Source organism: Chrysemys picta, unplaced genomic scaffold (assembly GCF_011386835.1).
Source record: "Chrysemys picta bellii isolate R12L10 unplaced genomic scaffold, ASM1138683v2 scaf1899, whole genome shotgun sequence".
In the NCBI taxonomy this organism is placed as follows: Eukaryota; Metazoa; Chordata; order Testudines; family Emydidae; genus Chrysemys; species Chrysemys picta.
In genome coordinates this window covers 1-10,058 of record NW_027054604.1, presented here as the reverse complement: position 1 = coordinate 10,058, position 10,058 = coordinate 1, and the positions used below count along the sequence as shown (strand labels likewise).

Sequence of the window (10,058 nt, the reverse complement as noted above, 5' to 3'; positions counted from 1 at the left end):
GCCCTCTGTGGACCAGTGGTCCTGCCCATTGGCTGGAAAAAGGCCCTGAGCCAGTTTAAAACCAGGCTATTTATCCAAAAACCCTTTGTCTATTAGTCCCTGGAGAATCCAGTTTGAAGTAGTATATGTGCACCTCTCCGAGGGGGGTGAGTTCAAAGGGCTGATGACAGGAAATACATTAGCATCCCGTCCCTCCTCCGAAGGTACATGCAATGCCCCAGTAGCACACAGAGGGAGAGGGGAGAGTGTGAGGGAGATGGTTTCTGTAACAATGTTTTTTCTCTAAGTTTCTAGCACAGACCCAGGCTCTCTGAGCGACTCGAGTTCCTGCTCTGGGTCCTGCACAGTGGACTGGGTCACATTTTCAAAACCCACAGAGTGTTTATCTGAATGATCCATCTTAGTTTGAGGAAACCAACAAGGAACAAAGGTAAAGCATCCCGGAGTGAATCACAATGTGCAATTCAGTAACTGCAGGTACTTCGAACAAACTCACAGGGAAGGCAGCGGCAGAAAGATGAAGGGGGCCATTTTTATTTTTTTCTCCTTTTATCCTCCCCTTCCTTTGTCCATTCTTCCCTCTTCCTTTCTGGAGTTTGTTCGTGCTACAGTCATCCCCTAGTTATGTAAACAGCAATGCACCCCATTATCAATTATTTCTTCATCTTCAACCTAGTTCTTTTCTCTCCCCTTTCACCTCTGTCCCTTTATTCAGCCAGTGTCTTTACCCCACACTCTTCCATGGGGAAAACCCAGTTGTGGGTTTGGAAGGAACCAGAGCCCAAGACTGAAGTTGGGATGACGGCTGGTAAACTTCTTAGCATGGGCGTCGGTTCCTTTAGTGTTGTTAATGTTTTCTTTGTAATGCTTTCACCTTAGGAATCTAGGTGCTTGCTTAGAAAGAGCTGTTTGGTAACTTGTAATTGTGGGCAATACACTGGGCATAACCTAGTGAGAGAAAGGCGGCTGGGTTGTGGAGAATGTCAAAGTGTAAATCAGGGGATCTGCAGTCTTAACATCCCAGTCAAGGGGGAGTGTGTGTGAAGGGAAGACAGTCTCTCCCCAACAGCGGTGATGGCTGGGAGCTGGGAGCCTAAAGCAGGTGGAGCAGGGAAGGGGAATACTGACACAGTTACCCTGGCATGTTCTCCTTGTGCTTTGCACAAACACAGAACCAGATCCTGCATCTTCAAGGTTACTATGGTTACGACCGGGGCTCTGTTTCTTGGCCCACAGCCAAGGGTGGGGGTTCAGGGTGCTGTTTAGGGGCCTGTGATATACAGGAGGTCAGATTAGATGATCTCTGGTCCCTTCTGGCCTTCAACTCTAGGACTACAGCTCTAAATATGACAATACAAGTGTGCACACTGCTACCTATCTGACTCGATTGTTCTAGCAGAACCATCTAGCTGGTGTGCTTACCCCACCATGCCACACGGCTTCCTATGCCTTCCCAGCTGCCAAAATATCCAGTTGTCCCGAACCCAGCAGCCAAAGCCTCCAGCTTCTCCCCTGAAGTTACTTAATTGTCAAGAGTCTTCAGTAGACTGAAGCTGAAAGCAAGGGCAGTGTGAAATACAGGGAATGGAAAACCTGACCCACGCAGGGGCTGCTGCGCTGATTATATTAGATTTCTTCATATTCAAGTCAGTCAAAATATTAATGATTAATAGGGTGAATGAAGCTGCTGTAAAAATTTCCAACCTGCTCTACCCACAAGGATATAGACTATGCCACAGAATATAGACCCAGCTGGTCCTGGAGTAACCAGAGCCCTAATTAGGTCTAAAGGCCTTATCCATAGTGTCAAAGTCATCAGGTCTTCCACAGTTACCACAACCCTTCACACTGAAAAACAATGAGTAACGATATAAATATGCCCCATGCATCAACCTCAGTGTCCAATATTAACATAAATCGGTCATAAGGAACACTGGGGCACATCCTGAACTGGGAGAAGTAAGCAAAACGCCGCTTCTATCTTATTTCCTGCTAGTGTTTTATGGAATTAAATTTCTGAGTGAGATAATCAGGGACCATTGAGAGATCTGTCTTTCCCTCTCCCTTCAGGTCTAGCTCTCATTAACCTCCCCTCTACAATATAGCTGAATAACTCTATTTCATCTCCACTTCCTGTTGACACGTCTCTAGTTCTCACAAACATTGTCCTTACACCATCACAGACTAAACCCAAACCAGCCAGTGAAGTACAAATTGTTGCAGTGGAATTAGTTTCCAGAGCTGACTCTGCTCACTGGAAAACTCTAGAAGCCCAACCTCCTGAAAGCTTCAGGCCAGCGATGTCAGGGCTGGATGCTGACTGGAAGGTAGGAGTATCTCCAAGTGGAAATCAATGGGAGTTGCTCCTCCCTGGGGGTCAGGGTGAACAACAGATCTGGGAGTTCAAGGCAACCCAAGTTACAGGGGGGGTCACTCACAAACAAGGCTGGAGAGGCCCTAATACTAGAGAAGAACAAAAGGGGAGATGGTTCGGGTCTTGGTTTTGCAAACTCATCTGCTGGGAAAACCAAAGCCAAACCTGGGGTGGTTTGGATATGACGGTTGTAGCAGAAAGAGCCTGAAAGACAGGGCCTGGGACCAGATGAGGCCTGAACCAAACATCAGCCAGAGTCAGGCCTGCTACAAAGCAAATGCTTGCTTACAACTTCACTGTCCAGTACACAAACTTGGTAAGGATGTGGCTGGTGTTGCTAAAACAGAGACACTCCTAATAAATACTAGGCACTAGCTAGTCACAAGAATACCCCACTACAGAGTTAAAACTAAGGTGGAAACTAAGCATGTGAGAGGGGAAATACACAACTTGTTTGTATCAGTGTATAAAAGAGGGGTCTCAGAAGGTACATCTGGCCAAGGGGACAGTAGGAAGTCCTACTGCTGACTGAGCTGGTCCATGTTCATGAGCATACATGTCCTAATGTCCATGCAGAGTGTATCGGGTGCTAGTACCAGTGCTTTGTCGACAACAAACATGGACAAGCGTCTTTGCCACTGAACAAGTCTGTTGTCTTTTGGGCAGTTTGACTGAGGTCTCCTGGGCCAGCTACCTGCCAGAGCCAGGACAACGTATGGACCCACACAGCCAATAACAGGTGTCCTTTTATCAGAGCCCCCAGCGATCAGGGAAGGGTGGAGGGATGGTTCTGGTATCTGCCCATCTCCCACTAACACTGAAGCCCCTGCCTGGATTCCCTTGTACAGGAGGCACTGGCTGTCAGTCCCCGGGTGGGTCTACAGTGATCAGCCTAGAACACAAGATGGAGGGCACAGCACGGTGCCATGAAACGCAACCAACAGGGTTAGTCCTGAGAGAGGCTGGGCACCTGCAGCTCTCACTGGTTCCAGAGGGAGATGCAGGAACTCAGCACTGCTCAGAATTGGCCCATTATGATGGAGGTGGAACATTCCACTGTAGGCATGGTGACTAGACAAACCCAGTGATGGGAACATGCAGGGGATGGGAACTATGATATAAGCTTCCATAGGTGAGGGCTGTGTAAGTCCCACTCCATCCAAATCACAGGGAAAGGAGCCGTTCATGATCCTGGAATTCACTGTCACAGAGCCCCAGCTGGTGAGTCCAGATCTGAAGTGTAATTTGACTCATTTGAGAGTTTAGAGCCAGCCAGAGCCTTCCCCCTACAGCTCCCCTGGGAGGATGTGGGGCAGGTCACTTTGCCCCACTGAGGAGTTGGTGACGATGACCCACAACTCCCTGTTGTGATGCAGTGATTGATGGGTCAGCCACCAGGGGCTGCGGCATTTCACACCAGGATGTTGCCCAGAGCACATGGCTGCTGCCTGTAGGTCTGAGTACAGGGACTAGGGTGTTGGAGCAGGGCCTTCTGGGACCAACCTGCTTCCATTGCTAAAGATGGGAACGTGAGACACAGAAGGATGAAGGAAAGAATTCTTGTAAGGAGGAAGGAAACAAGGCAGGGACAAGACTGGGGTGGGGGGAGGAAATGAGGTATTGATAATGGAGGTGAGGGGGGAAATGGAAGTTGTTAGTGAGAAAGAAACACCAGGGGCTGAGGAAGGGACAGAGAAGAAAGAGGAAAGGGGAATGGGTGAGGAGAGAGACATGAAAAAGGAGTGGGCAAAGAGGCTGCAAGAGAAGAGAAAGGAGAAGCACAGAAGCAGTGGATGGGGTAAGAACCTGGACTGATTTCTTTAGCATCGGGTAGAATCCTGATTGTCTGTGTCAAGATGTAACTACTAGGGGTTAATCATGCCAGCATTTGTACAATTCAAAAAGGAAAGGGTACAAATGGTCTATCTGAGAAGTGGCATCAGCTTGGTTCTTACCTGTCAAGAGATGACATTGCAATTGGTACTACTCCTGTTGATTTGATCATTACATCTTGTCTGTCAGAAGTTCATATAGTACCACTCTAGTAAGAGAAACTGTTCCTATCAAGAGATAAGGAATGCACCTTCTGGTAGCAATGGAGTGGAAACTAACCAATCTGAATGTTTTTAGGTGAAGGAAGTGAATCTATCCTTTGCTGTCAAAGGCTACAAGCAGTTTCGTAAGAATTAAGCAATATACATAACCAAAGCTTCTGAAAGTTACAGAAGTATTTACTTGTTCTAGTCAAGAATAAAGAAATCACTTATACCTATTGGTTTTTAACAATACAGCTGATTGTATGGAGAGAAAAAGATAAACCAATACAGCAATTCATCACACAGAAGGTGAGGATTTATATTCCCTGTTACAAAATGAATCCAAGGACAATTCATTTACCTGTTGCCTGACAAAAATACAGTCTGTCAAATGCTGATCTTTGCCGCAGGTCATATTTTGAGATGCAAGGATGACAGACAGCTGTAGGTTACAGGAAGGAATTAGGTGATCCATCCTTTTAAGGAGCTAAGAAATACAATACGCCATTCCCATAATAGTAAATGATTCTGCTCATACTTTTAGGTGGAGGAAATGTAACTGATGAAATCTTCATCTCTAAAGAGCACAAGAAGTTGCTTTACTGAATAAAGCAATAAAAATGGGAGCTACTGGTTCAGATGTAAGTAGTCAGTAATTCTAACTAATGATGATGATCTTTGCTCCTTTTTCCTTCCTGGATAATGGTTGGTTTTTCCTACAAGGATGTAACAAAGAAAAAGTGCAACTAACCAGAGCGAGAAGATGAGCATTTCACATGGTCTCACATTTGCAGAGATAAATTGTCCAACCGATTTTATTTGTACAGAAGTGATCATTGTTGCTTATTTATCAAATGGCAAGAAATAAGTGGAACTGATCATTTCTATCAAGAGGTAAGGAAGGCACCTCCTCACAGCATGGGGGCAGGAATTAAAGGCTCTACTTCTATTTTCAGGTGAAATGAAGATCTTCCAATTAAAGGGAGGATGATAAGAGGCTGCTGAATTTAAGAAACAAAGTCAGCCAGGTAAGACCTGGCCACAGGGAAGAAAAGCATCTTTTACTTCTAGTTCAGAAAAAGGCAAGCAGCCACTTATATGCTTCAAATTTTAGCCAGGGTAGCTGGCGGTACCTCTAAGAATCAAAGTCTTGGGGTAGAACATTGCTGTCAAGTAGGTGAGCACTGAAAGGTCTCTAAAAGCTTAATGATCTGGATGCTTTAAAGAACCTTCTCCATTGATGACTCTTCATAGCTGGTAATGAGTAATAATCAATAATTCTGTCAAACATTGATTGCAGGTTTTTCTAATATGAACTATGAACAGACCAGGTGGTCATTCCTACCAGGGAGAAGTGAGGGTAAGTGGTTGTCCCGGACAAGGAGGTAAGAAATACCAGTCTCCAACCATCCATGTGTATATCAAGTGGTGTGGATTTTACTTTCTGGGAGAAGAACTGTGGTGGACTTTACTTGTCATGGGGAGAGTATGAAAAGCAGACGCAAGACAAAGCAACATGGACTTGCCACTTGCTCTATCCAGGAATTAGCTGAGCCATCCTTTTAAGGAGGTAAGAAATGCAATACGCCATTCCCATAATAGTATATGATTCTGCTCATACTTTCAGGTGGAAGAAATGTAACTGATGAAATCTTCATCTCTAAAGAGCACAAGAAGTTGCTTTACTGAATAAAGCAATAAAAATGGGAGCTACTGGTTCAGATGTAACTAGTCAGTAATTCTAACCAATGATGATGATCTTTTCTCCTTTTTCCTTCCAAAAAGTGCAACTAACCAGAGTGTGAAGATGAGCATTTCACCTGGTCTTGCATTTGCAGAGATTACTTGTCCAACTGATTCTATTTGTACAGAAGTGATCATTGTTGCTTATTTATCAAATGTCAAGAAATAAGTGGAACTGATCATTCCTATCAAGAGGTAAGGAAGGCACCTCCTCACAGTATGGGGGCAGGAATTAAAGGCTCTACTTCTATTTTCAGGTGAAATGAAGATCTTCCAATTAAAGGGAGGATGATAAGAGGCTGCAGAATTTAAGAAACAAAGTCAGCCAGGTAAGACCTGGCCACAGGGAAGAAAAGCATCTTTTACTTCTAGTTCATAAAAAGGTAAGCAGCAATTTATATGCTTCAAATTTTAGCCAGGGTAGCTGGCGGTACCTCTAAGAATCAAAGTCTTGGGGTAGAACATTGCTGTCAAGTAGGTGAGCACTGAAAGGTCTCTAAAAGCTTAATGATCTGGATGCTAAGGAACCTTCTCCATTGATGACTCTTCTTAGCTGGTAATGAGTAATAATAAATAATTCTGTCAAACATTGATTGCAGGTTTTTCTAATATGAGATATGAACAGACCAGGTGGTCATTCCTACCAGGGAGAAGTGAGGGTAAGTGGTTGTCCCGGACAAGGAGGTAAGAAATACCAGTCTCCAAACATCCATGTGTAGATCAAGTGGTGTGGATTTTACTTTCTGGGAGAAGAACTGTGGTGGACTTTACTTGTCATGGGGAGAGTATGAAAAGCAGACGCAAAACAAAGCAACATGGACTTGCCACTTGCTCTATCCAGGAATTAGCTGAGCCATCCTTTTAAGGAGGTAAGAAATGCAATACGCCATTCCCATAATAGTATATGATTCTGCTCATACTTTCAGGTGGAAGAAATGTAACTGATGAAATCTTCATCTCTAAAGAGCACAAGAAGTTGCTTTACTGAATAAAGCAATAAAAATGGGAGCTACTGGTTCAGATGTAAGTAGTCAGTAATTCTAACCAATGATGATGATCTTTTCTCCTTTTTCCTTCCAAAAAGTGCAACTAACCAGAGTGTGAAGATGAGCATTTCACCTGGTCTTGCATTTGCAGAGATTACTTGTCCAACTGATTCTATTTGTACAGAAGTGATCATTGTTGCTTATTTATCAAATGTCAAGAAATAAGTGGAACTGATCATTCCTATCAAGAGGTAAGGAAGGCACCTCCTCACAGCATGGGGGCAGGAATTAAAGGCTCTACTTTTATTTTCAGGTGAAAATGAAGATCTTCCAATTAAAGGGAGGATGATAAGAGGCTGCTGAATTTAAGAAACAAAGTCAGCCAGGTAAGACCTGGCCACAGGGTAGAAAAGCATCTTTTACTTCTAGTTCAGAAAAAGGCAAGCAGCCACTTATATGCTTCAAATTTTAGCCACGAAAGCTCGCTGTACCTCTAAGAATCAAAGTCTTGGGGTAGAACATTGCTGACAAGTAGGTGAGCACTGAAGTTTAATGATCTGGATGCTAAGGAACCTTCTCCATTGATGACTCTTCATAGCTGGTAATGAGTAATAATAAATAATTCTGTCAAACATTGATTGCAGGTTTTTCTAATATGAGATATGAACAGACCAGGTGGTCATTCCTACCAGGGAGAAGTGAGGGTAAGTGGTTGTCCCGGACAAGGAGGTAAGAAATACCAGTCTCCAAACATCCATGTGTAGATCAAGTGGTGTGGATTTTACTTTCTGGGAGAAGAACTGTGGTGGACTTTACTTGTCATGGGGAGAGTATGAAAAGCAGACGCAAGACAAAGCAACATGGACTTGCCACTTGTTCAATCCAGGAATTAGCTGATCTATCCTTTTAAGGAGGTAAGAAATGCAATACGCCATTCCCATAATAGTAAATGATTCTGCTCATACTTTCAGGTGGAAGAAATGTAACTGATGAAATCTTCATCTCTAAAGAGCACAAGAAGTTGCTTTACTGAATAAAGCAATAAAAATGGGAGCTACTGGTTCAGATGTAAGTAGTCAGTAATTCTAACCAATGATGATGATCTTTGCTCCTTTTTCCTTCCAAAATGTGCAGCTAACCAGAATGTGAAGATGAGCATTTCACCTGTTCTCGCATTTGCAGAGATTAATTGTCCAACCGATTCTATTTGTACAGAAGTGATCATTGTTGCTTATTTATCAAATGTCAAGAAATAAGTGGAACTGATCATTCCTATCAAGAGGTAAGGAAGGCACCTCCTCACAGCATGTGGGCAGGAATTAAACGCTCTACTTCTATTTTCAGGTGAAATGAAGGTCTTCCAATTAAAGGGAGGATGATAAGAGGCTGCTGAATTTAAGAAACAAAGTCAGCCAGGTAAGACCTGGCCACAGGGAAGAAAAGCATCTTTTACTTCTAGTTCAGAAAAAGGCAGGAAGCCACTTATATGCTTCAAGTTTTAGCCACGAAAGCTCGCTGTACCTCTAAGAATCAAAGTCTTGCGGTAGAACATTGCTGACAAGTAGGTGAGCACTGAAAGGTCTCTTAAAGCTTAATGATCTGGATGCTAAGGAACCTTCTCCATTGATGACTCTTCATAGCTGGTAATGAGTAATAATAAATAATTCTGTCAAACATTGATTGCAGGTTTTTCTAATATGAGATATGAACAGACCAGGTGGTCATTCCTACCAGGGAGAAGTGAGGGTAAGTGGTTGTCCCGGACAAGGAGGTAAGAAATACCAGTCTCCAAACATCCATGTGTAGATCAAGTGGTGTGGATTTTCCTTTCTGGGAGAAGAATGTGGTGGACTTTACTTGTCATGGGGAGAGTATGAAAAGCAGACGCAAGACAAAGCAACATGGACTTGCCACTTGTTCAATCCAGGAATTAGCTGATCCATCCTTTTAAGGAGGTAAGAAATGCAATACGCCATTCCCATAATAGTAAATGATTCTGCTCATACTTTCAGGTGGAAGAAATGTAACTGATGAAATCTTCATCTCTAAAGAGCACAAGAAGTTGCTTTACTGAATAAAGCAATAAAAATGGGAGCTACTGGTTCAGATGTAAGTAGTCAGTAATTCTAACCAATGATGATGATCTTTGCTCCTTTTTCCTTCCAAAATGTGCAGCTAACCAGAATGTGAAGATGAGCATTTCACCTGTTCTCGCATTTGCAGAGATTAATTGTCCAACCGATTCTATTTGTACAGAAGTGATCATTGTTGCTTATTTATCAAATGTCAAGAAATAAGTGGAACTGATCATTCCTATCAAGAGGTAAGGAAGGCACCTCCTCACAGCATGTGGGCAGGAATTAAACGCTCTACTTCTATTTTCAGGTGAAATGAAGGTCTTCCAATTAAAGGGAGGATGATAAGAGGCTGCTGAATTTAAGAAACAAAGTCAGCCAGGTAAGACCTGGCCACAGGGAAGAAAAGCATCTTTTACTTCTAGTTCAGAAAAAGGCAGGAAGCCACTTATATGCTTCAAGTTTTAGCCACGAAAGCTCGCTGTACCTCTAAGAATCAAAGTCTTGCGGTAGAACATTGCTGACAAGTAGGTGAGCACTGAAAGGTCTCTTAAAGCTTAATGATCTGGATGCTAAGGAGCCTTCTCCATTGATGACTCTTCATAGCTGGTAATGAGTAATAATCAATAATTCTGTCAAACATTGATTGCAGGTTTTTCTAATATGAGATATGAACAGACCAGGTGGTCATTCCTACCAGGGAGAAGTGAGGGTAAGTGGTTGTCCCGGACAAGGAGGTAAGAAATACCAGTCTCCAAACATCCATGTGTAGATCAAGTGGTGTGGATTTTCCTTTCTGGGAGAAGAATGTGGTGGACTTTACTTGTCATGGGGAGAGTATGAA

At 43.3% G+C, this 10,058-nt stretch overlaps 1 long non-coding RNA gene across 1 annotated transcript; it reads left to right on the top strand.

The window, feature by feature from the left end:
- The first annotated feature begins 292 nt into the window (after positions 1 to 292).
- On the top strand, positions 293 to 6,910 carry LOC135980123 (uncharacterized). The gene is made up of 6 exons (XR_010597345.1): positions 293 to 430; positions 2,184 to 2,327; positions 4,955 to 5,051; positions 5,367 to 6,134; positions 6,411 to 6,482; positions 6,753 to 6,910. It is a non-coding gene; the product is annotated as an uncharacterized LOC135980123 (long non-coding RNA).
- The last annotated feature ends 3,148 nt before the right edge of the window (positions 6,911 to 10,058 follow it).